At 39.3% G+C, this 26,944-nt stretch overlaps 1 protein-coding gene across 2 annotated transcripts in view; it reads right to left on the minus strand.

Moving 5' to 3' along the window:
* Positions 1–26,344, minus strand: part of LARP7 (La ribonucleoprotein 7, transcriptional regulator) — a 100,434-nt gene extending 74,090 nt beyond the window's left edge. Inside the window, exons 1-2 of one of the 2 annotated variants that reach the window (XM_063458338.1) lie at positions 26,238–26,343; positions 25,294–25,323 (exon numbers count right to left, since the gene is read on the minus strand). The gene's annotated coding sequence lies outside the window, so the exon portion shown is untranslated. Of the gene's footprint in view, positions 1–25,293; positions 25,324–26,237 lie in introns of both variants that reach the window. The other variant, XM_063458339.1, reaches the window with a different exon arrangement.
* Positions 26,345–26,944: the final 600 nt, after the last annotated feature.

The raw sequence follows: 26,944 nt of genomic DNA on the forward strand, positions 1-26,944 counted from the left end.
CTGTATTCAAGCCTGAAGCTGTAACTCTGCATGCTGTTAGACTCAGAAAAACAAGCAGTCTGCTGACATCATTAGAAGTGGTGGCCTGATCCAATCACAGTGCTTCACCATAGGATTGGCTGAGACTGACAAAGAGGCAGATCAGGGGCAGAGCCAGCATGATTCAAACACAGCCCTGGCCAATCAGCATCTTCTCATAGAGATGAATTGAATCAATGAATCTCTATGAGGAAAGTTCAGTGTCTGCATGCAGAGGGAGTAGATACTGAATGTTTGGATGCATTTTAGGCAGCCATGACCCAGGAAGGATCTCTAACAGTCATCTAAGGAGTGGCCAGTGAAGTTATCACTAGGCTGTAATGTAAACACTGCATTTTATCTGAAAAGACAGTGTTTACAGCAAAAAGCCTGACGGTAATGATTCTACTCAACAGAACAAATTCAATAAATTGTAGTTGTTCTGGTGACTATAGTGTCCCTTTAACTATATTCATTGTCAGCCAGTCCACACAAGTTTTGTTCCCATGCATCCCTCTTAAGTTTCCATACTTAAGTAAGAGTATGTGAAAAGTAGTAAGGGTTGCCACCTTTCTTGGAAAAACATACCGGCCTTGCTAATTTGCATAATTAAATATGTATGGGTGACATCAGATAATGTAAATCACAAGGAGTGACATAAGAGAAAATGCTGTAAAATCACCAAAAAAACGACTTAGTTTAATTCTGCTGTATAGATGGATACCTCCCAGTGCCCCTATGTCTCCCAGTGCCCCTATGTGTCGATTACTCCAGGTCTCAGTGTTCCTATGTGTCAGTGTCTCAGTGCCCCATGTCTCCCAGTGTCCCTAGTGTCGTTTCCCCAGGTCTCCCAGTGATCCTATGTAGCACAGTGTCTCAATGCCCCATGTCTCCCTGTGTCCCCATGTATCCCAGGGTCCCCAAGTCACTACGACACTAGGAAGACGGGGAGACCTGGGGACACGGGGGGACCTAGGGACACTGAGACACCAGTGACACTGGGAGACTAGGGGACTCTGGCTGGGACACATGGGGACACTGGGAAAATAGGGGATACTTGAAGACATGGGGACACAGACACCAGGGACACAGACACTAGAGACACTGGCTGGGGGTCATGGGGACATTGAGACATGGGGGCACTGGTAGACATGGGGACACTGAGACACCAGAGCCACAGACACTAGGGACTCTAGCTTGGAGACATGGGGACATTGAGATACTTGAGGCACTGGGAGACATGGGGACAGTGAGACACTGGCAGACTGGGGGCACTGGGAGACTAGGGGTCACTGAGATGCCAGGGACACTGGCTGGGAGACATGGGGACACTGAGAGACATGGGGACTCTGTGTCCCCATAACGGAACCGCTGGCACCCCGACCGGGTACCCTCCGCTGACGGATGCTCCTAGTGCTTTCCGAGGACTCCAAACACTCTGCCCGACACCATAACCACTGCAGACCCCACGAAACGCCGCAGCTTCATTGGGGTCTCACAGTCTCCACCCACTCTGGGCCCAAGACCAGGGTCCAGCTTCCAGTAGGTGGACCTCTCCGAATTCCAGAGAGCAGGAACAAAAACAAGCTCTTAGCAGAGCTTAGTGATTATACCCTGGGGAGTATAGTGATTATAGCAATCCCCAGAGTGTAGTTCTCCAATCCCCCAACCATTAGCCGAAACTTCATGAAGGTCCAAGATGATCTGAGGTGCTAGCATGCCCAGTCTGGTTTTTATTACAGTTGTTGCAAATACAGGACCGCCCACAGGGAGGGATAAAATAACCATATCATATCACAGTTACATCCCACATATTTCCTCCCCTTATCCTGAGAGGAAACCAATTATACATACAGTTAAAACATACTTTTTACCCAACTTTCATAACTCTAAAACCATACATCCAATCTCCATAAAATTGAATTACATATTCAGACTCAGCATACTTTAAACAAACATTCTCAAAAATCATACAAATCCCTCCAGTAGATAAAAAGTTACACGGAAGTCGTTTTATGACTGACCGCACGCACATTTTCTTGCCCAAAACAGTTCCATGGATTTGGGCTGTGCGGTCGGTCAATTTCCTGCATAAAAAACGGCTAAGTTCCGTTCGAAGTGTTGCCGGTACTTCAACTTTAGTCGAAGTGTCGAAGCGGAGGTGATGGTAAGGGTCGGTGGTGTTCGACGTTAAAATGGCCGCCGCCACGTGGTCCTTTGTCCGATGCCGGTCACTTTGACGACTTCGACAACTTCGGTAACTTCGGCTGCATCCGAAGTGCCATATAAAAAGTGCCAATCCTTCTCCCACAGTAATTAAAGGGCCAGAATGAGTGACATGCACTCTGTTAGGGCCGTACACTGTTTTTAAAGGGCCCAATCTCCCAGGGCCATAGTCCAAAGGTAGGAGGCGGACAAACAGGCTTCTCCAATGCCCAGTGGCGAGGTTGGTTTCGTCACAATAATGTCTCCCAATGTCCCTTAGTGTCTCAGTGTATGTCTCCTTGCAGCCTTCCCCCCATCCCTTACTTCCCTGAGCTGTAGGCTGTCTCTGCAGGGTGGGAGCTGCTGTCTGGACTCTCTGTAGCTGCTCCCCTGCGGATCAGTGATTAGAGATGGCAGGGAGGGATATGCTGGAACTTCCTATTCCTGCCTCTCTCCATACACAGCGACCCCTACTGGCCAGTGCTGGTATTGCATAGTAATCTCTTGTTTATACTGAGAAAAATACCAGCATTTGTATTGCCAGTATCACTGTAATATTGGAACCAGCCAGGCAGCCTCAAATACTGGCTGTGCCAATAAAATAAAAGCCAGGTGGAATCCCTAAGAGTAGTGTGTAAAAAAAAAAAAAAAAAATGTAAAAAAATTTTTTTTTTTTTTTTTTTTTTTAAATCAATGGGCCTGGGCCTGGAGCTGCAGCTCCATCAGCCCCTATGTTAATCCGGCCCTGATCATATGCCCTCTCAGGCGACGTTTTTCTAAACTAAATAGGTTTAAATTTGTTGACCTTTCTTCATAGCGGATATGTTCCATTCCTTTTATTAATTTTGTAGCCCGCCTCTGCACTTTTTCTAGTGCCATAATATCCTTCTTTAGAACAGGTGCCCAAAATTGCACAGCATATTCAATATGTGGTCTTACCAGTGATTTATAAAGAGGCAAAATGATATTCTCGTCCCGAGAATGAATGCCCTTTTTCATGCATGACAATACCTTACTGGCCTTACTAATTGACATTGCACATTGTTGCATAGTTTGTGGTCTATAACAATTCCCAAGTCCTTTTCGTTTGTGGTTACCCCTAATTCACTTCCATTAAGGGTATACGTTGCTTGTGTATTGTTTACGCCGAAGTGCATAACTTTGCATTTTTCAACATTAAATTTCATCTGCCATTTGAGTGCCCAGACCTCCAGTCTATCTAAATCCCTCTGCAGCAAAGTAATATCTTGCTCACATTGTATTATTTTACAAAGTTTTGTGTCATCTGCAAACACTGAAACATGACTTTCAATGCTGTCTTCAAGATGATTTATAAACATGTTAAATAGAAGGGGTCTCAAAACAGACCCCTGAGGGACACCACTTGCCACCTCTGTCCAGCTTGAACAATTACCATTAACGACAACTCTTTGTACTCTGTTTTTAAGCCAATGTTCTACCCAAGAACAAGCATTTTCATCTAGACCGATTTCCTTGAGTTTGAACACTAATCTATTGTGTGGAACTATATCAAATGCCTTGGCAAAATCCAAATAGATCACATCCACTGCAACACCCTGATCTATACTTCTACTTACTTCTTCGTAGTTTTCTTCGGGGTTTTCAAAGGAGAATTCCCACAATTGAACAGAATTGAGTAATCCCTCTACACTGTTTACAGTAAGCTGTTGGTGGTCTGGTAGGAGACAATTAAGAGCTACTGATGTTACAGAACACTGCACCTACAACAGAAGGTTCCCGCCACTATAGTTTTCTAAATTGCTACTCCTTGTTCATGGTTAAACCAGGGTATGGAAATATCATTTTTTAAATGAATCATAGATTAGTATATTTTGTTTGATTTACATCCACTTAATGGGACATTTATTGGCACCCAGACCACTTTATCTCAAGACAGACCATCTGATTGGAACAGAGTGGCATTTTCCTTTAGGAAAGCATTAGATTGGCTGAGATCATTTTTCTCGATCCTTACAGCGGGTGGCCCAGTCACCTAAACAGTGACTAGGACACTACAGGGGTAGGAATACACATTTGTATACCCAACGCCATAGTATTCCTTTAAACGGTCACCTGAAAACAATAGTTTTTTTTTTTTTTTTTTTTAAATGAAGTATATGCAAGAAATTAGAAAAACTCATCCCTACCTTTAGTATAAAACAGGGGCATTGAGCCATATACTGGATCAGACAGAAGCAAGGAAAATCATATACTAAAGAGAATGATTGGTTTTTATCCTTTTATATATATTTTTTCCCATATACTTCATTCAGAGAGGAAAAAAATAAAATAAAAAAAATAAAATCTTTATTATATTAAAAATGCCTTTAAGGTCCTTTAAAAATACAATTTTGTTTTTATTTATTTTTACAACTGCTGTACAGAATGTCCATGTGTAAAAGAATAGGTATATATAGAGGATGTCAAAGATTTTTATTTTTTCGTGTGGTCAGTCGGGTTTAAAGGACAAACAGATGGCAACTAATTACATGGATACAAATAACAAATATCATAAACAAGGAAAAACCTGTCAGGGAACTAGAAGTTTCAACTTAAACTAACCAATTAGTCTGTGTTGACAACAGAAGCATGAGCACAGTTTTCAGGAAAATGCAAGCACTACATTCAGAGGTAAACTGCATAAGGTCACAAAGTATAACGCCACATTGAAATATTACAACAGTTCTGATCTAGTTCCCATGACAGATTGTTAAAAAGTGCCACATGCACAAAGAAGCATTTATTTCAGTGTATTCTAAGGAGCTAAACAGAATATAGTCAACAGAGCAACAACACAGACAACATGCATGTTTCCCGCAAGAATAAATAGGTCAGCCCAGTTTACTGGCATGAGAGAGGTCAACAGCAAGCAAAACTCACTTCAATGACACTACTTTGTGGTTCTGGTCTTTCATCTGGTTTCATACAAATAAATAAAATTCAGGTTCAAAATTAAGATTTACAAACTATGGCCTCAATGTAAAATGTTTGGATAAACTTCTAAAATATTCTAATATTTTATATATTTTAGAGGGACACCCCAGACCCCTAAAGCACTTTTGTTTGCTGAAAAGCTGTGTGTGTGAAGAACATGTCCTATTTTTTTAATTTTTTGCACAAAGTGCAAATTTCAGTAGAAATTGATATTTTAATAAGTTCACTTAGTTACACCTCCTGGTTTTAAAGCCGACATGTCTTTTTGCTTTCTGGTTGGTAAGCTCAGTGGAGCTAAACTCAATAGGCAAACAATTGTACCGAGCACCTGCCTTGCAAAGACTAATTAAACGGGTTTGTAAGTCTGTGATTGGACAGCCACAGAAAGTCTGGGCAGGGCTTGCAAAGGTAGCAGACAAGGGATCTACAGGTTTTGCAAGCTGTTTTTAGAGACAACTCCACCGAAAAAGATACATCTACCAAAATTATTTTTATTTTGTTTTTGGGCAGTGGCGTGTCCATTTAAAAAAAAAAATAAAAATGTTGGTGTAAAAACAACACTTTAAATATTTATTCAAAAATATTGAATCTTTTAAAAAGCATATTTACAAATATTAAATTATGGCCTATGTCTGGTCAACAAATATAGACTTAAATTATTTAACATTATGGGAAACCTATGAGACCAGTATGGGCTGCCCATAAGGATTTATACTTTGAATTATTTTTAAACTAGTTTATAACTTATTTTACTGAGGGTACTGCAAACTGCATACGCACTTTAGCAACTTCTTGTGATCAAAAAGCATGAGAAAGACTCACGTGTGAGAGAAGCGGGTCGTGAAATCTAGGTCTGTGAGTGCAGCTTAATTAGCAAAAAAGCAAAAACCATCGGGTAAAAAAAGTCCACATTTTCTGGAGTGACGAAGGATGCCTACTCCTGATCTAGGTCACTAGTAATGAAAATTTAACTATTTACCTAGTAAAAGGTAATGCCATATGCTACCTCATGCTAAAACAACATATACATATAGAGTAGAAGCAATGGCTTGGAATGTAACGGCAAAAGCTTGTAGACTATGGACTGCAAAGTTTACAAATTCACACACAGGCCTATTAAGTCTTTTAAAATGGTTAACCTTTTTCATATAGCAAAGTCTCCATCCACATACTGTGTGAGGTGACAACATATGCATGTGTAAATAAACAAGGGTATGACAGCATATGTGCACATAATGTGTTTTTCTTTTGGTGGTAGGGGATTTGGAATAAAACTGATGGGTAACAGAGTGCAACAGGATACCAGGAGGATGGAAATAAAGTGGGTTGGGTGAAATTTAATTGGTTGGGGTAAGTAATGGATCGATAAGACAGGGATAGGTGGTGGGTATGTGATAAAGGAAAGTAAAGTAAATGAGAGGGGGATGCTGTGGATTCAGATGAGCTGCAGTATGAAGAACAATTCATGGGTTTAATGGAGCGGTAGGTGCAATTCAAGGGAGCAGTATTTAGACAGAATGGAAGTAAAGGTCACTTTGAGATTACCTGCATTAAATCACAATGTTAAAACTGCTGGGTTTAATGTACACCTTGGTGTGCCCTGAAAGGACATTTTGTATTGCAACTTTGTTATAAATAAATATCCACAAAAACTAAACCTGACCAACAGAATGAATCTGCTATAGGTTCATCACTGCACCACTTATTTACAGCTCATTTTACAACCCATTGGTTTAAATGGAGACCAGACGTTGGTACTTTGCCTTTGTTAGATACGTGGTATTTGAAATTGTTAAAAAGAAAACAAACAAAAACAAATTTTCTAAATAGTTTAAAAAAAAAAAAATACATTGAGATATATTTTCATTTATTTTTACAAAAGTTATTATTAATGCAAAAAGTAATAGATCCATGTTAAGTGACCAAGAAATGTAAAAAAATGCATGTAAAAGCTAAGTCGGATGAATGATGCAATTATAAAATAGGTGGAAATGTAAAAAAAAACCAAATAACAAAAAAAAAATATATATATATATATATAAAAGTACTTTTGAATAGATTTTGCACTCTCGTGACTAAAGAGTTAACAGGAGTCTTTTTTAATTTGATAAAGTAGAGGTAGGTATTTTATAGTTGATATCCTGTGGAGGGTATAAACAGATGTCAATGACTCCAAGGGGTGGGCTGGCCACCTATACACAATGCATCAAAGAGATGCTGCTGATTGAAGGGTGTTTACAGGAGGGCAGTCAGATAAGATTATTAAGGAATTTCTCTCAGTAGTGTGAGAAACAAATATTACACAAAAAACAGCCAATGTGTGAATTAAAAAGTTAATAAACAGTATAACACAACAAAGTGATGGCACTAGCCTTTTGGTCTTTGATTAGATGTGCTAGAACCAGCAAGAAGAAAAAAAAAAAAAATCTGCATTTCCTTAACTCCAGGCCCCACACCCTGACCTCTCTGTAAATCATATTGCCAATTTGACATGGCAGGAACCACATTGTTACTATAAAAGCATATGTAAGGCAGTTGTACAGCAAGATATGTCTGCATGCTATCAGATATGCAAGAATACATGGAAAAAGTAGTAACCCCTATGTGGCCACAATGTATTTCTGTCAGAGAAGCTGTAATGAGCATGTCATTGTACGTATGTTCACTAGTGCACAAGGTCCGCACTAGAGAACTTGGCTGTGAGCACCAATCCACTTTACGGATAAAGCTGGTATCAGAATAGGTACAGGTAAATTGAATCATGTTGCCTATCCCTGCACTATATAATGCTGGGCTTGTCATATTTCCTGGAATATAGGAGTCGGTGCCAGGTTAGGAATCTAAATCGGGACACACACTTATTTATCCAGACTACCTTATATACAGCCCTTAGCCAACTCTTAACCATACATTCCAAATGAACCACACAAACTAAACTAGCTACTCCCAAACATACATTCGTGCATACAGGTCAACTGAAATATTTCAGCTTGACAAATGCCTCTGTAGGCCAAAACATTGCACATTCAGTTTTCAATAAGTCTGCCTTTTTGAAAAAACCTTGAGTGCCTGGACCTACTTTCTAATATTTCAGTCTCTCTGATATCAAGTTGAAAAATGGCTTTGTGTTCTGATAGCAAAGACAAGTCTAGTACTGTTGCTCGGTATCCTCTTTTCATATGTAAACCGAAAATTATGTTAACCGAGGCATTTGTAAACCGAGGTCCCACTGTACTCATTAAGTCCTGGGCCTCATCTTATAGCTAGGCTAGCTTTATGCCTATTCCATGCATGTTTAAACTTCTTCAAAGTATAAACTTCTACCACTTTAGCTGGAAGGCTATTCCATGCATCCACTAACCTCATAGTAAAGGAATACATGCTGATATTTTTAAACCTTTGCTCCTCTAATTTAAGACTATGTCCTCTTTTGTGGTAGTTTTTGTTTTTTTTTTTTTTTTTTTTTTTTTTAAATATGTCTCCTCCTTTACGGTGTTGATTCCCTTTATGTGCCTGTTTTCCTGGCACTAGAGAATCCTAAAGTGCCCCCTACTCATGTCACTGAAAGGGTTGAAACGCCTTCAGCTAGTTACCTGAATCCAGCGCCGATGTCCCTCGGCGCTGGGTCAGGCTCCGCCCATGCGCATCCCCCGCCGAGAGACCCAATGCACATGCGCAGCAATGGCCACGCGCACATTAGACCTCCCCATAGCAAAGCATTAGTCAATGCTTTCCAATGGGGAATATCTGACGCTGGAGGTCCGTGAGGATGTCCAACGTTGGATAACCGACCAATGGTTGGTTTAGATTCCGGAAGCCCTCTATTGGCTGTCTGGCAGACAGCCACTAGTGGGCAGACTGAGAGCTGCAATGTAAACATTGCAGTTCTCTGGAACTGCAATGTTTTACATCGCAGTACTAAGTGCAAAAGGGTCACAGCACCCAGACGACTAAAATTAGCTGAAGTGGTCAGGATGCCTAGAGTGTCCCTTTAAATGTTTGCAAGGTAATTATTGCAGTTTCTTAATAACTGCAATAATTACAATTTCAGGGTTAAGTGAACAAGGTCACTGTCCTTTTAAAATCGTCTCATTTATTGTTAAATAAACCCTTTATAATATTACAGCGCTGCAGAATAAGTTGGCACAATATAAATGCCTTAAATAACAATATTCAACAATTAGCAATGTCTGTCTATCACTTGCACAATTTGTATAACACAAACCCCTATTTTACAATTGCTTTAGTGCTTGATCTGTGCAAGCTATAATAAATAGGTCACTTTATAAATAATAGATATACTATACAAATCGATAATGTATACAAGTCACAAGTAAAGGCACTTTGAAAAAGGCAAAATCTGATAAATGGTGCCATCTTGTGGTAAAACTGCAGTTTTACATTTAGGAATACCAGTGTTTTGGAATGTGAACAAACACAAAAGAGAACTACTTAGCTTTTTTAGACAAGCTAACATTACATATGGATTCACATTGTGATATTACAGACTGCGGTATAAAAACAATAATTCTGCTTCCAGTGTTATATTTGTAGAGCTAGTAAACTTAAGTGCAGCACATAATTTGAGGTTTAAGCAAACTGAAGCCACTATTTTGTACACTACTCCACTCTCATAATGTCCAAGATCTGTGGTGACCAAGTCCACTCCAGGCAAACACTTAAATATAGGTTTTAGTAAATCAAGCATCACAGAATGATTATAACCTTCCTGACCAATCTATCTTTTACACCTTGGCTTGGCATTCACAAATCTATCTCTAATGAACGTTCATCTAAAATGGAGAAGTTGGTTTGGAATCAATCATGTGTTTGGAGCCCTGCTTGTGAAAGGTTGCTTGTTGGGATGTGTGTGGATTGGCAATGGTGTTGTGAAGACTGTATGTGTGTTTGTGTGGGGGCTGTTTGTATTACTTGTAGGAGTTGGAGGCTTCTTCTGCAGCTCTGTTTATATCCAGCAGTGTGGGTGGCTTCCCTAGGGTCCAGTGGGGACTACGATGTTCAGGTACATGTTAAGGGCAGGAGCTGCGATAGCTGCTTCACTCAAGAATTCCTGTTCACAAGGGCTTGGATAAAAAAATCTGAGATCACTTCCTCTAAGTGCTGCAGTGCGTAAATAGATTATTGCCCCTCACCACCCGGAATAACCACTCAGTTTGCACTAGCAGATATACGAAGTCCCACTGTTTGTCTCTGGCAGCCATGACTGCTGTGCCATAGATTGCTGACCCCTGCTCTAGAACGTGCATTTATAAGCCATTATTAAATTACACGTGGACTCCAGATACAGTAGCATTGAGCATAAGAGTGTTGCAGTAAATTGCTATTATTCAAAAGAAACAGTAATAAAGAGATAAATAATTCAAATCCAAGCTCAGCTCAGTTTCATACATGCATTACGCTGCTTTGCAGAGTATGCAAAAAAAGATTGGCAGTTGCCTTCCCATAGGGATTAAAGCATTAGTGTGGTCACAATGATTTGGGTAGAAAACATTTTGAAAGTGGGGAGGATGGTGTATCCAAAGGCTGAAAGCACTTTTAGATGCAGCTAGATGAAGCAAAGCCTCAGCAAAACACAATGTAACAAAGGATTCCGATTATACAACAGACAGTTAGAAAGTCTAATAAATTTCAAACTAATAACAAGAGAATTTAAAAATTCTATGAACAGATACTGTGAGAGACCAGGTGTAGGACCAGGTGTAGAAATCTCTCAAAAGGCAAGTTGCCAGAAGCAAAAGCACACATAAAAACACAATCCATTACCCATGTCGTTCTGCATCAGGTGTAAATGGAATGTATTTTGAGCCATACTCCCCAGTGTCTAGATAGGAAGCACTCCTCAAGCTACCAGCACCCGCACACAAGGATGACATGTTTCCATAACTATGCATACAATGTAGATAGTTAAATGCCCCCCATACCTTTACAGAGTTGTAAGACCAGTAAGCTTTTGACACTGTTCAGTTATGTTTTGCTTCGCTTATTGTGAACTCCAGAAACTACTTGAATAGAAAGAGAGACATACAGATTCCCCACTCCGGTGGATAAACCAAAATATACATTTTATGAGTCCAGACATGTATCTGCAAAGCAATAACCTATATAAAAACCACATAAGCCCCCAATTCCATCCCTGGTTACACAAGAACAGTGATGGGATTTTTGCAGACTATGAACAGGGGAGAATTGGCAGTTGTAAGATTTAGGCCAAAATAGCAGAACTGGATAATTAAAAAAAAAAAATAATTCTGTAAAAACCATTATGAATTTTCCCATTCAAATAGATTATAGTATCTAGTGCGGGGATCCCAGATGTCGGTGGCCTACATCCTTTAGAATTCTCTGGCTGCAATAGAATGTAGGAGAAACTGAATGGATCAGCGCAAGAGATGCCTGATCGAATACAAGTACAATTCAGTCACTCAATATATTTAAATGATGAAATCAAGTGAATGAAGCCTGCTGATAGCGTCTATTCACTCAAATAAGAGACTCATTAATTTTGATCAAGTTACAGGCAACCTGTGAATAGATGCATAGGCTATACACTAGTTGTTTCACATAATGGGTTACTAGGCATCACATGCATTGCATGTTCAGATGTTCCTTAAAGGGTCCCAATTATGGATCATCCGATATTGATTTTTTAGAGCTGATACTGATAATCTGAACTTTCAAGTCGATACTCTGTACATTTACCATTTTTGAAAAACCAAAATTAATTCTGTGTCTGGTGGTCTAGTTTATTTTGTGAGGGCTTTTTTTTTTTTTTTTCAAAAAAAGGCTTGAAGCCTTTTAAAAGTGAGTCATAACCTTTTTATATCTTGTGAGTTTTTATAATCTACTGTGTGGTAAAATCCCTAAGGGCATATTACATTATTAGCATGCTTAACTTCTAGCTTGTGTCATTACTACCTTTCGCAGCTCCCGGTCATGGCTTCATTTGCTGTGTCTTCTCGATCCTCCAGTGAGCACTCCCTCACAGACGCACAAACTACAGACAGGTAGATGGTGAAAGGGCGTAATCTCCCATCTCTCGATTGCTGGGCACAATCCAGTGACTGAGCACCTTAAGGGGCCTTCTCAACAAGCTCAGATGCAACATGGCACAAATAGAAGGTAGAAGGCGGACTGCACTATTTCAGCTCCTCTCTAAAAGTCTTGCGATTTGCGCACCTTGTTGTGCCGCATGGAGCATTGCAACGGTAACTGGATGGAACTCTTTGACGGCCAGGGCCTCGTGAACTGCGAGACTTGGAGAGAGGACAAATTGGTTGCGCACCGTTTATTTCAAAAACCCGAAATATCGGCAAAACCGATAAAATAGGTCGATCCCTAATCAATATATTTGTTTTTGAATAAAAGGACAATCTAAATCTGTTTGATGGAGTACGGCATTGAAGTTCTGAATGCTTGACCCAGTGCTGCTGATGTATTGTAAGCTACAGGCTAGCCTATCATTATTTTTTATATATGTACAGGAAAGAGGACAGAGGTAGAGTCAACTCCTAGGTACGTTAAAAAAGCAGGGGGTAACCCCAAATACCCCTCTTCTTATGACTTAGAGTCTAGCACATGGACCTGCCACCGTGCTATTTTACTTATTCATTTTATTCATTTTGAAAATACTCCAATAGTAGCGTTCACTATATCAGTGGGACTAGTGACTGGTGCCCTTGAAGGCACAGGGGAGAGCAGCCTTAGTTAGGTTAGTTAGTTGCAGGTAACTCTGCAGCAACTAATATACATATGCCGTTTTCATTCATTCATTTATTGAATAACTCAGCGCATGAAGGAGTAACACCAATAGATACTCCACGCGCGTTTTTGATTTAATTCCTAAAGGTCTAGAGTGACTATAGGACTTATAATCTATTAAGATTAAGGACTGTTGCTAACCCCCCCTAGTATGCGGCTAGCTCTACTATCTGATACAAATTGGTTCGCTCTTTAACTTCAGCAGCTATAAACATCTAAGCAAGATTTATTACACTGGTCCAGAATCATACACGGCAATTTGCCTGCATATGTTACACCAGTCCTGAGCTAAATGATGTCTACTTTCTAAGCATTAGCTCACTTTGCTGTAAAGTACTGTCTAGATGCCTCATTCTCTGCCTACTTAAGAGATATTAATAGATACCGTAGCTATGTGATCAATAGTTAGCACTTATCAGAAGGATTTGTAAGCTACCTTGTTTTCTGAACTTGGGCCAATTGCTCTATATCATTTAGCTCAATTTCTAAAGCATTTTTTGCTATCACTTTTGTTCTGTAGCTTCTGAATATTTTCTCATCAGCATTGGCCGTTATTTAACGTGATCTTATTGTTAACATATTTGCTAATCTATCTGTGAATTTCTTATCAGTCTGGCTCAAACGGACACGGAGTTTCAGTAGCTTTAGCACTGATAAGATTCCTGTTTTCGAATCCGGATATATAGTTACATAGCTGAAAAGAAACTTGCGTCCATTAAGTTCAGCCTTCCTCACATTTGTTTTTGCTGTTGATCCAAAAGAAGGCAAAAAAACCTACTCTGAAGCGCTTCTAATTTTGCAACAAACTATGAAAAAAAATCCTTCTTTACCCCAAAATATAGCAGCCAGATGTCTCATTGGATCAAGTAGCTATTACCCCACTAATTAGAAATTATATCCCTGTATGTTATGTTTTTGTCCAATTATAGTTTAAATATCTGTAGTGAATCTGATAAAACCACCTCTTCAGGCAGAGAATTCCATATCCTTATTGCTCTTACTGTAAAAAAAACCAAAAAAAAAAACCTTTTTTTTGCCTTCGATGAAATCTCCTTTCTTCCAGCCTAAACGTGTGACCTTGTGTCCTATGTTATACTAGGCAGGCTAGACATTTTTCTATGTAATTAGAGGTCTGGCACAATTACAGATGATACCCTTCTCACATCTGATAAAAACGCTTACAATCTGCATTTGCAGATTCTTGATCGGAGCAATTGTTTGTCATCAGTTTTAGAACCACAGGGTCCTTCTTAATAGGGTATTGATTGTCAGTACACACTATCACGGTTTATACACTAGCACACACACATTTTTTTTTGTTATTAGGATTTGTAATAAAATGTATTTTTGATTTTATCAATCTAGCATTTTGTCTGGCAGCTACCAGTCTGATACTGCCGACATTCAGATAGTCAGCTATGAATTTTCCAATTCTATTTTAGGCTGTCTAGGTACACCATTTTTGTGTCTTTTTTGTATATGTACACTCATGGCAAAGCTACAAACATGGAGCTCACAGACTAGCATATGTATTTATTACTGGTAAAGGGTTGCTTCAAGCATAACTACTTCTGTGTTTTGAAGTGGTTAGGGTGCTTGGAGACTGCACATGCAGCTGCCAGAGGTAATAACTCAGCCATTAGGCAGGATAGAAGGATAGTTCCGGACTTGAAGGGATACTATAGGCACCAAGTCCACTTCAGCTCATTGAAGTGGTCTGGGTGCAGTGTCAGTCAGTTTAATCATGCAGTTGTAATAATTGTAGTTATTGATAAACTACAATAATCCTAATGCAGGGTTAATTCCAGCTCCAGAAGCTCTTCAGGAAGTTAAGTGACTTTTTGTCGGACACTGGACATCCAGCATCAGCTAAAACCCCATGGGAAAGCATTGATTCAATGCTTTCCTATGGGATAAATCTAATTTGATCACAGCACGTATACGCATTAGATCCTCCTCGCCAGCTTATGGCAGGTACAGAGTCTGACCCAGCGCAGAGAGACATTGGCGGTAAAAAGCAGTAAAAAGGGTTTTTAAATCTTGCAATGCTGTGAGGGGTGTGAGGGAAGGGGGCAACATAGTGCTAGGAATAAAACTTTGTATTCCTAGTACAATTTATTTTCTTTAATGCTAAGGATATTATAGCAAATTGCTGAACCAATCAGCACCCCCTCAATGCATCTCTTTGGGGAGCATTCATAATCTCCATGCAGTGTAGAGATACTTAACAATGGTCCTCCAGGAAGTCCCTCTAGCTGCTGTCTGAGTGACACTTGAGTGGACTTGGGCAACATTGCATGCACCACCTTTTCTCTGAAAAGATAGCATTTACAATGCAAGGCTTGTAGGGACATGCTATAGTGGTTCAGTGGAGTTTTGTGGCTCTTTAATTCTGTTCATAAGAAGATCTGGCTACAGGGAAACTGTAGGAACACAAGTTTATTTACTTCTACATGGGGGGGGAGGATGGGGGAACACATTGCCAGTGAGGTTTATACCGTCCAAAAATGGCATTTGGCCTGGCCCCCTTGCCAATTTTAGCCAATCCAATGCTTTCCCTATGAGAAATAGTGTCACAAAGGGGCAGAGCCAACACCCGCGCAGCGCTGGAAATAAGGCGAGTTTTAAACTTTTATACGTGGGGCTAAAGGGTGGGGGGGGTCAAGCCACCTAATTGTGAGTTAAACACTATAGGGTCAGGAATACATGGTTGTGTTCCTGACCCTATAGTGTTCCTTTAAGGTGGCTGTCACCAAAAAATGCAGGCTCCCCCAAGGTGAGATCCTTGTTCTATGTGTGAGGCAGATGTTAGATATACTCACCTGCAGCACACTCTCACGGACCCTGCCCTCTTTTTTAAGCTCTTGGTGTTTCATTCACCAGGAGCTGGAGTCAATATGCTATATGAAAACTCTGAAGTCTATGGAAAATCCTGTCACACCAAGGCCTCCTTCACAGTCCAACTCTTGCGATGCAAGGAAAATACCAGATTGTTATTACAGTCGTCGCTAAAGATGGTTGTTGGAAACTCACAAAACGTGAAGGCAAAAATGTCACCTTTTTTAAACTTTTCATCAACCTTACAGTTACCGTACCTATAAAATAATTACTCACTGTGTCCTAGGATAACCTTATTTCACTGGCATTTTAATGAAGTTCCAACACAGGCAATATAAGTAATTTCATAAAAATGTTATCTTTACAAAATACTCAAAAGTGATGACACAACACATGTGTTACAAACTATCCTAACAGGGTTATTTACTAAAGTGAGAATTCAAAATAAATGTCAAATTTAATATCAAAATAGTTCAACTAGAAAAATTCAGCTATACCTCCAGTTTGGCTATTCTGGTCTTAAATTTGAAATTCACTTTGACTTCTCACTTGAGTAACTAACTATCCAAGACCAGAGATAGCAACCGTTTGGCACTTAGCCAGGAACAAGCAACACCAACCCTGCATCCCAACACATGTGATATGTAAAATATATGGAAGGATCTGCCAATTGCCTAATGTTCAACTCATTGCTCTTGATAACTTGCATAATAAAATGTTTAACACCTTGTCACCGTACTTTAATTGTAAAATAAATATGCTGCACACTCACATTGATTTTGCTGACTTTATGTATTATGTTGATTTGTTTAAGATTAATTCAGTTGAGTTTGAATGATTTGATGTAGTACACTATTAGGGGAAGCTATGTGGCATATGTACAAAGAAATTATGGGGCAAAGTTCTAAGAGTGAAGCAGTCACCATGGAAACCAACTTTGACCTTTACACACAAACACCCATTAAGATAGTGATGGCTAACCTTGACACCATAAATTGTTTCTGGACTGCATTTTTCATGATGCTCAGCAAGCTTTTATTTTTAAATTCATTATTTTGCATTGACAGGGGTTACAAGTTTATGACAAAGTAACGAATAAACACATTTCTATCCATTGAAAACATGAACAGTAACATATGCAATCTCTTTTGATCTGTAACAACCCCTTGATATTTGTTTAAGTGCTCTTGACTGATGTGTTCATTCAGGGGTATCATCTCTGCACGTGTTATTCACTTTCGCAGTTTACCCCTTTTTAGTTTTTATAGGAGTTAACCAGTGCTTCTTATAAACCAATCTAAGGAGGAGCAGTCTGTTGGTTTGAACGAGTTTTATACTGGTTCATGTGCCACTTTACTACATGCTCCTATTCCAGTATGTCTTAAACTCCTCCCTCTGACTCTATTAATCGCAAGAAGCATGGTAGTAATGTTATTAGATAGGTGAATGGGAGAGAAAGGAAAAGAGAAAGAAAAGAAAAGGAAGATAGGAATCGAGTGGTGGCGGTTGTCTAAGGCCATCTTTAGCTAGAGTTCTTTTATGCTTGATTCGTGGAGAAGAGTGTGGTGGGGCCGCATCTCCTCAGCTAAGTGGGCTACACTCCCATGGTGCCCACATTTTTTTTTTTTTATGTTTTTTGGGTTCCCCTTAATTTAGCTGTGAGGTCGTCCATAAGGTGGACTTTCCTTATACTATTGAGGACTCCTGCTATGGGCGGTGTTGTAGGTTTAAGCCAATCTGATGCCAATGCTCGCCTAGCGGCTAGGGTTATCTTATGTAACAATTTATGTTCGTGCCTAGTCCACCCATCCATAGTTCTACTCAAAAGATACACCCAAGGGTCCAGTGGAGGGGCTCTGTTTAGTACCTGGGTTATTATACCTCTGTCTGCCAGAAGCGTGCTATCTGTGGGCATTCCCACCACATATGGAGGTACGTTCCCTTTATTCTGCATCCTCTCCAGCATACGTCCGTTGGGGTCTGTATCATTTGGTACAATTTGACTGGGGTCGTGTACCATCTAAACATTGTTTTTACTGCTTGTTCCTGTAATTTAACACAAATAGAAGCTGGCAATGATGTGCCTTAGCAAGCAAAAATTCTCAATCTTCCCTGAATCTGACCGTTTCCATGACATCTAGCATAGAAAGGGAATCAGCAAAATGGTGCCCTATGTTCTTTCTTGCACAGATTTCCATATTTGTCACAAACTTAGTTGCAGTTTTAGTTATTACCTTTCACAAACAGACTAGTTTAAAAAAAAAAAAAAGTTTATATATATATATTGTCATTAATTTTGATGACAATACTTTTTTTTTTTATATAATTTTGTTTAAGATTAATTCAGTTGATTTGGTTAATGGGCAAGTATTGTGAAATTTGCTTGTTTTATGCATTAAGTAAAAAAAAAAAAAAAAAATAGGCCAATTACAACATCTAATAAGGTGATAAGTTAGGTGGGTGTTCATGTTAAATGATGTTGGTATTTTCCTGTTGACTCTCCTATTTTACTCTCTAGTACACCTGTTATTTAGCAGACATTTTTTTTTTTTTTTTTAAATGTTTTTTTTTTTAATAGTTAACCCAGGTAAAGGCTACCTTTGATTTTAAGGACTACATCTCCCATAATTCTGGCAAAGCATCAAGGGAGGTGTAGTCCACATCTGGAACTCTGAAGGTTGACTACCCTGATAACATATAAACGGATATCATGTTTGAGTAATGAACTAATGTATACTAAAATAAAGATATGTGATGAATGTCCTTCCTTTAATTTCTTTCAGTTGTGGTTCAGCTACCCCACAGCTTGTGTCCTTATGAAAGGAAGCAAAGGTTCTTATTGCAAGATTATTCTAGAAGCCTTTTCCCACATATGACATCTGTATTTGCCTCCTCTTCAATCTAGCAAAAGCCCTACCTAACTCAGAGAAGAAATTAGCAACCAAGTTTGGCCAGCCATAGCAGAACTCAGGAACAATATCTTGTAACCTCCAAGTCAACAGTTACTTCTAAAAATAGGGAGGCTTTTGATAGTGATGGGATGACTGCCCTGGTTTACGATTACCCAACATAATTTTACAAAGTCAGCAACATTTGAATTTTGCCATCCAACAATCATTTACACAACAATCCATGCCTCAATAAAATTGTTTCTGAGAAAGACACAAGCTCATCCGTGGTTTACTTCCAAACAACTGCATTCTTCCCTCTACCCCAACTATTTTTACCCCCAATCTCTCATCATTTACCAATTAGCTTTGCTCTGGTCAAACATTGACTGTGTTTCTATTTTCGTCTTACCTTTTAACACACAGCTGCAACTCTCTTAATCTTTTTTTTTTTTTTTTTTTTTAAACTATCCCTCTATAAATCAACTGATCAGCTAACATTGCCGTTCCTACTATACAACACTCAGCCTTAAATGCTACCACACTTTTTTGGCTTCCTATTTCTGGTTTCTTCATGTTCTACTACCACATTGATAGATTATATGACATATGTGCTGTGAGCAACTCTGACTATTTCTTGCTTACACTTTATTCAATCTTCACGTTTTCAAAATGAAAATAAAGAAAAGGGATACTTTTACGTCACAGTGTGATAGCAGCTACAATTCAAAACTTCTTTTGTATTCTTATATTCATTTTTATTTGGCAAGAAGGGCTAATACACATTTTACTTTATAATTTCCTAAAATGAGTCTAGCAAACATGTAAAGTAATTATAGCCCAAGTCAAAGATTATAAACCATTAGTGACGTTTGTGAGGATAAACAAAAATGTGGGTGGGATGGACATACCTGCTCTGGTGATGAAGCTGTACTCCCTCCTCCATAAAAGGTATACAATGACAATGCAAAATACCCCAAAATAAACATGAAGACAGCTTTTGTGGTATTAGTTTGTATCTTAATTACACTTATAGGCCCAGTATGGAAATTCTTAGAACCAAAATGTTCATATGCTTCTTGTAGTATGTGAAATGTAACTGCCAAAAATAGCCAAATCCTTTTAAATTATACATACACACAAAACACATGTCTACACTGCTAGCCAGGCATTAAAATGGACTTGCCACTGCACGTCTGGCACACTATATATATTACCCAACGCAAAATGTCTATGAGATGTAAATGTAACATATTGTAGGCATTTTTCTTTAAATGTACTTGTTGTGTACAAGTTGTAAAAAGTTACAATTGGGAGAATCCCCAGCCCCCTCCAAAGCTTGTTTGGTCAGGGCCATCTTTATCTACAGTTCCCACATGGTAAATCTGTTTGGGTAGAATGAATTGAACACTCAATTTCTGTTCAGAATGTGAGGGAGTAACAAAGACCAGAATATTGGGGTCACAATAGTGTAACAATGATGGTTCTCCAATGGCAGGGAAGTAAATGATTTCTTTATATATTGTACATACACATATGGTGGTTCTGTTTATTCCCACTTGCATGCTTATATGCTCCTTTTTTGCAACTCACATATTGTTTGCACCGGATTTATGTGCTCACATCTTGCATTTCACACACGGTATATGTTCAAATTTGCCACTTTATGCACAGGATTTATGTACTCACATCTTGCACTTCATGCATATGGTCTATGCGATCACCACTAGCACTTTAGGTTATTGATGATTGTGTTTGATGGATGTGATTAGCTGAACTGTGGTGTTGACAAACTCGCACGTGATACAGGTATGCTGTAGAACGGTTTTCAAAGCAATTAAGTATCTAATTTACTTTAATGATAGATGTGCATTGTTGGGAGAGGCACATTCATTTTAAAACACACACAAAAATACAACAAAACTACTTTTTTAATGCATTTAGATAATGCAGAACAAAATTGTGGGTCAATTCCTGCATACTTTTGTGTTGGTGTCAACTGGCATATAACAACTGGTTCCAAGAACTAAAATAATTCGTCATACAGATATGATACAAACACATGAGTCCTTAATTTTGTTGAACTACAACTCTTATAAGGCGCTGTAAGCCTTTAGCTGTATGGGTTTTGAGTCCATAAAGCAGGGGCATCCAACATGTAACCCGCTGGACAAAGGCAGCCCACGTGATATCTGCAGGAGTAACCACATGTCCAACTGATATGCGCACGTGTCAGTTAAAAATGAAGCAGTGTCAGAGACGCAGAGCACGGCAGGTAGTGTATGGCGCATAATCCCTCCTCTACCCTGCCCTTGAGTTCATGCACAAGAGTCAGAGTGAGGAAAAACAGGAGCACACCAGGACAGTGTGAACATCAGGCTGAGAAAAGCTACATGGAAGAGCAACGCCATCTCCAGCAAGTTTAAAGCCCACACAATCCCCACGTGCTCCAAGCCAATACCCACAGAGTGCTTCAGCCTGCCTGAGTCCAGCCGAATACCAACAGTGTGCTCCATCCTGCCTGAGTCCACTAAAGCAGTGTTTTCCAACCCAGTCCTCAAGGCACACCTACCAGTCCAGGATTTAAGGATTACCCAGTTTTGTCTAAGGTGTTTTTTCTTTTTTTTTTTCTAAAAACACCTTAGACAAAACTGGGTAATCCTTAACCCCTTAAGGACCGAGGACGGTTCAGGACCGTCATCGGCATTTTTGCCTTGCCGACCGCTGACGGTCCAATGTACTTACCCGATCGCCGTCGTTCCCCCGGCGGCGATCGGCGTTGGTCCCGGTGTGGGGAGACCGCCTGCAACCCAGACAGTCTCCCCATGGAGGATTAGGACCCCTGTGGCCATGTGATCGCCCAACAGGGCGACCACATGGTCACAATAGGTGTCCATGTGTCTGCCTGCAGGGGGACTATCTGTGCTGACAGGCAGTCTCCCTGCATGTGTAAAATCCTAAAAAAAATTAAAGTTTAAGTTAATAAATAAAAATAATAAATATATATATATATATATATATATATATATATAAATAATGTCATACTAAGTGTATTTTTATATTAATATGTACATATATTAATATAAAAATACACACGTGTATATATATATATATATATATATATATATATATATATATATATATATATATATATATTATAAAATACAAATAATAAGTAATTTAAATTAAATAAAAAATGTAAAAATAAAAATTCAAAAAATATATTTTTCTATATGAAATTTTATTCTAACTGTATTTTGATATTAATATATTTATATCAAAATACACTTAGAATGAAATTGTATATATATCTACGTATATATAAATAAAAAGAATACGAAATATACATATGTCCATATACAAAATTACATAAATAATTATATAAACATACACGTAGACTTCAAACATATAAATATGCATATATATTTAAATTCTACATGTGTATTTATGTAATATTTTTACATAATTAAGTAATTTTATTGATTGCAATTTAAGGGACCTGCCTGCCAACCCAGGTCGAAAGTCCAGAGAATTTAATTTGTTAGCACTGTATTTTACCCTGTAACGTTCTACGACAACCTAAAACCTGTACATGGGGGGTACTGTTTTACTCGGGAGACTTCGCTGAACACAAATATTAGTGATTCAAAACAGTAAATCATATCACAGCGATGATATGGTCAGTGAAAGTGACTTTTTTTTTTAATTTTTCACACACAAACAGCACTTTTACTGATGATATAATTGTTGTGATACATTTTCTAATATTTGTGTTCAGCAAAGTCTCCTGAGTATAACAGTACCCCCCATGTACAGGTTTTATAGCGTTTCTGAAAGTTACAGGGTCAAATATTTTTACATTGAAAATGGCTAGGTTGGTTACGTTGCCTTTAAGAGCTTATGGTAGCCGAGGAATGAGAATTACCCCCATGATGGCATACCATTTGCAAAAGAAGACAACCCAATGTATTGCAAATGGTGTATGTCCAGTCTTTTTTAGTAGCCACTTAGTCACAAACACTGGCCAAAATTAGCGTTCAATTTAGTTTTTTACTTTTTTCACACACAAACAAATATGAACGCTAACTTTGGCCAGTGTTTGCGACTAAGTGACTACTAAAAAAGTCTGGACATACCCCATATTGAATACCTTGGGTTGTCCACTTTAAAAAAAAATATGTACATGTGGGGTGGTATTCAGAGATTTATGACAGATAATAGTGTTACAATGTCACTATTGATCCATTTTAAAAATGTATGTTTTGAAACCGCAATATCCTACTTGTACTTATAGCCCTATAACATGCAAAAAAAATAGCAAAAAGCATGTAAACACTGGGTATTTTTAAACTCAGTACAACATTTTGAATCTATTTAGCAGTTTTTTTCATTCGCTTTTGTAGATGAGTAAAAGATTTTTCACATAAAAGTCAAAAAACATGTATTTTTTTCAATTTTTCATCATATTTTTTCATTTATTTCTAAATTAAATTACATGAGATTATATAAATAATGGTATGTAAAGAAAGCCCCTTTTGTCCTGAAAAAAACAATATATAATTTGTATGGGAACAGTAAATGAGAGAGCGGAAAACTACAGCTAAACACAAACACCACAAAAGTGTCAAAAAGATGCCTGGTCGCAAATGTACAACATCGCAAAAACAGTCCGGTCCTTAAGGGGTTAAATCCTGGACTGGTAGGTGTGCCTTGAGGACTGGGTTGGGAAACACTGCACTAAAGTATGTACTTGTTTATAAAGCTGCTCAAATACAAGATGAGAATCACATTAAGTGATGTTAACTTGGAGTCCGAGTTAAGATGTGGCCTGACTGAATCCACTCCTTCTCAAAAATTGTTCAGTTAGTTACCAGTACTCTCAGACTTTGTAACCTTATTGTGCAGTTTTAATTGGCTAAATTGGTTTGTTGGCTGACGTTGATTTACGGTTTATAACATTTTGTATTGTTAGAATGATATATAAAAGTAGATCTAGGGGGGGCGGGGCCTGACCGTCATGCTGACTGGCCGCATGCGGGAGAGGCTCTTGCAAGATCTAGCCATCTGGGCCGAAAACTATGGCACAAACTGCTCTTATCTCAGCCTAGAGGTACAGCAAAGTAAGCAGGGAGCTGTGGGCACTACTGCAGAACCCAAGATCGGGAGTTTTGGAGACCCTGAGGGTTATACACAGCTTTGGAGCCTGCGGCCTAAACGGGAGAGAAGCAGGGTGGATGGCCGCCGCCCTGCTCGATAATCTAGCAGCCACACAGCAGCCCTGTGACACTCCTCACAGGCCCCGTTCCCCCCCCCACCACCATGGGCCGGGGAGTTATCCCGGTCCACAGTAGAGAGATCCGACACCATCAGGAGCAGATGCCACGGACCTTAGCCTGCTCTCGGACACCCGCGCTTTCTAAACAAAATGGCTGCCTCACGGTCTGAACTGGAAAAGCGGACTACCAGCAGACAGGAACCACAACACTGCTATGAGCTGGCTGGAGCACCCACCTCTGGACTGTCTAGCCCCACCAACAGAGGAAATGGCAGCCCAAGCCTTTGTGCCAGGCGATTGGGTACGGTCCCCACTGCTGCCCTCCTGGGCATCGAGACATGCAAGGATGTTCCTCACATCGCAGCCCAACACCTGGATGAAGTACCCAAGCCAGGACCCCCGGATACAGGACCAGGGCTTAAACTGACGGAGCGGTACTCACCAAACTCTCCTACTTGCTGGAACCCTGCCATCGCTTCCTGCACACAAGTCAGCTGTGGGAGTGTGCTGAAGATCGCATACCGGAGGGGACTGTGTTCTGTCCTTGCCTGCAGCACCCAGGTTGACTTTTTTTTCTCACCACCTTTTCTCATTATTTTCGCACTGCACTAAGTCTCCCATGTCACACACCACTACACTTGCGCTGTTCTAAAATGTCTGGAATCTTAATACTTCACCTACTCTGTGTTTACGCTACTCAGGCCTGTCGTGATTACATAGAATGTATGTCTTACAAGCAAACACAAATAGGCATAAAAGTGGTGATACATAGATGGTAGGGCAAAGTTACTCTACAAAATAAGCGTGATCAAAATTTATACTTAAAGCATGTTAACCTTAAGAGTCATGAGACTAGCCAACTATATTGCTATTAACTAGTCTTCTGACTCCATTACTTAATTTTTCAATAACATAAAATGTGCATTATTTCTCATGTCACACAATTGTTAAGCTCTACCTGACGTTAAGCATGCACCAGCTGTTATGGCTGTGCAACCCTGTATGTCTTACATATGCACAAATAAAATAAATAATTATAAAAAAAAAAAAATTAGATCTAAAAACGATTTGTCGGCTGCTTTTGCATTACTGTCCGGTTAACCCAGTATTAACATCCATTACACAGCTAAAAGGCCATATTTTCTCTCAGTGTACAATGAGTGCAGACCACGCACACATACATTTCTGATAAAGTGGCCCACTGCATAAATAGCTTGAACACACCTGCCATTAATATATCTGGAAGGCTGCAGCTTAACATCCCTTCTTTATGTAACGTAAGCACTCTAGAACAGTTCTTGGAAGCTAATCCTAAAAGTGCAATTGCAGGCATACCTTTTAGATGAATTTATCTTTCTGCGGCACCTAGAGGATTAGAAAAGAAAGAAAGAAAATTCTCAGATTAGAAATTTCACAAAAAAAAATCTGGAACCCATTTCGAGAAATAAATATCATGATTTAGTTTAAAGTAAGGTTTATTTCTCTAAATTGGGAATTGTGGGAAAATGGCAGAATTTACAAATTTTGTCCTAAAACAAACATACACCATATAAATAAATATATAACTCAACTGTGAATTCTCCACAACTTCCAAGTTACTAAACAAAAAGTTATCTCCTTGTACTAACATATTGTTGCACTGCTAACACCATTGCATAGCACTGGTTTAACTGGCTTTTATACAAAGATACCAACAACTATTTCCAGTAATATCCCAACATTTATAGAGAAGAGAAGTAAACACTGCACACTGTACAGATTTATTATTATTGGTATTTATATAGCTCCAACTTATTGTGCTGCACAATAAGTTGGAGCTATAAACATACCAATAAGAATAATAATGGCTAACTGCGCTTTACAATATTACAAAGGTGGAAAATGTAACAATAAATGAGACGATTACAAAATGTTACAGGAACAATAACTTTATGAGCAGCTTGCTCAAACAACTTTATACAGTGTACTACCACCTCCACATCAGCCATTAGGTATCCCAGCCAAACAAAAAGTGCAGAAAAATTTATAAAAATAACCTTAAAAAAAAACAAACACAACAACAACAACCTCCTATAAGCTGTTCCTGACCTGCACTTTAGCACTGAGGAATATTAATATTTTATAAAGGTGCATTGTGAAGGCTATTACTGACTGCACACCCTGCTTACACATTCACATGGTATAATGTGCCCTGCCCAGGGAGCCAGTGTGAATAACATAGATCAATACTCAGATTGCCCCCTCCATTATTTACATGCAGAAGATGCATGTCACATTACCGGTGTTCTGTCTCTGCTGCCTTCCACGCGGTCACGTGACTCCGTCCTCAGGCTGGAATGTGCACGCGGGCGGGGCTTAAACGTCACCAGACGCCGGTGTCTGCGAGGACCGGAACAGCGGGCTGCCCGTGGCGCGCCTTCATCGCCATGGCAACCGCACTTACCATCCCTAAGAAGCAAATCTGCGAATATAACTAAAAGCAGTAACGGCGCTGTTAAAATAATAATAATAATAAAAAAAAGACCGTGCTGGTGTTGCATCACATTCCCTTACCTCGTCAAAATCCCCTACCCTCGTCACTTAGCGGTGCTTTTTTTTTTTTTTGCAAGACCGTCGCCTTTCGATGACGTCACACAAAGCGCGAACGCTTGGAAATTGTATCAGATGTGAGTATAAACAAACGGGAAGATGCACTGTGCCGTACGGGGGCTGTACGGATATAGTGTGCTGTAATGCATTATTGTCACTTATTAAACAAAAGATTATACAGCAATACCTATATCTACGTCTTTATACAGTGTTCCCATTCTATAATATGGATTATTACCCTTAAAGGGACACGATAGGCACCCAGACCGGTTCATCTTATTGAAATGGTCTGAGTGCAGGGTCCCTGGCCCACTTAGTCCTGCAATGTGAATCATTACAGTATTAGATAAACTGCAATGGTTACTTTGTAGCACTAAGACAGCCTCTCCTGACAGTC

Source organism: Pelobates fuscus, chromosome 6, assembly GCF_036172605.1.
Source record: "Pelobates fuscus isolate aPelFus1 chromosome 6, aPelFus1.pri, whole genome shotgun sequence".
NCBI lineage: Eukaryota > Metazoa > Chordata > Amphibia > Anura > Pelobatidae > Pelobates > Pelobates fuscus.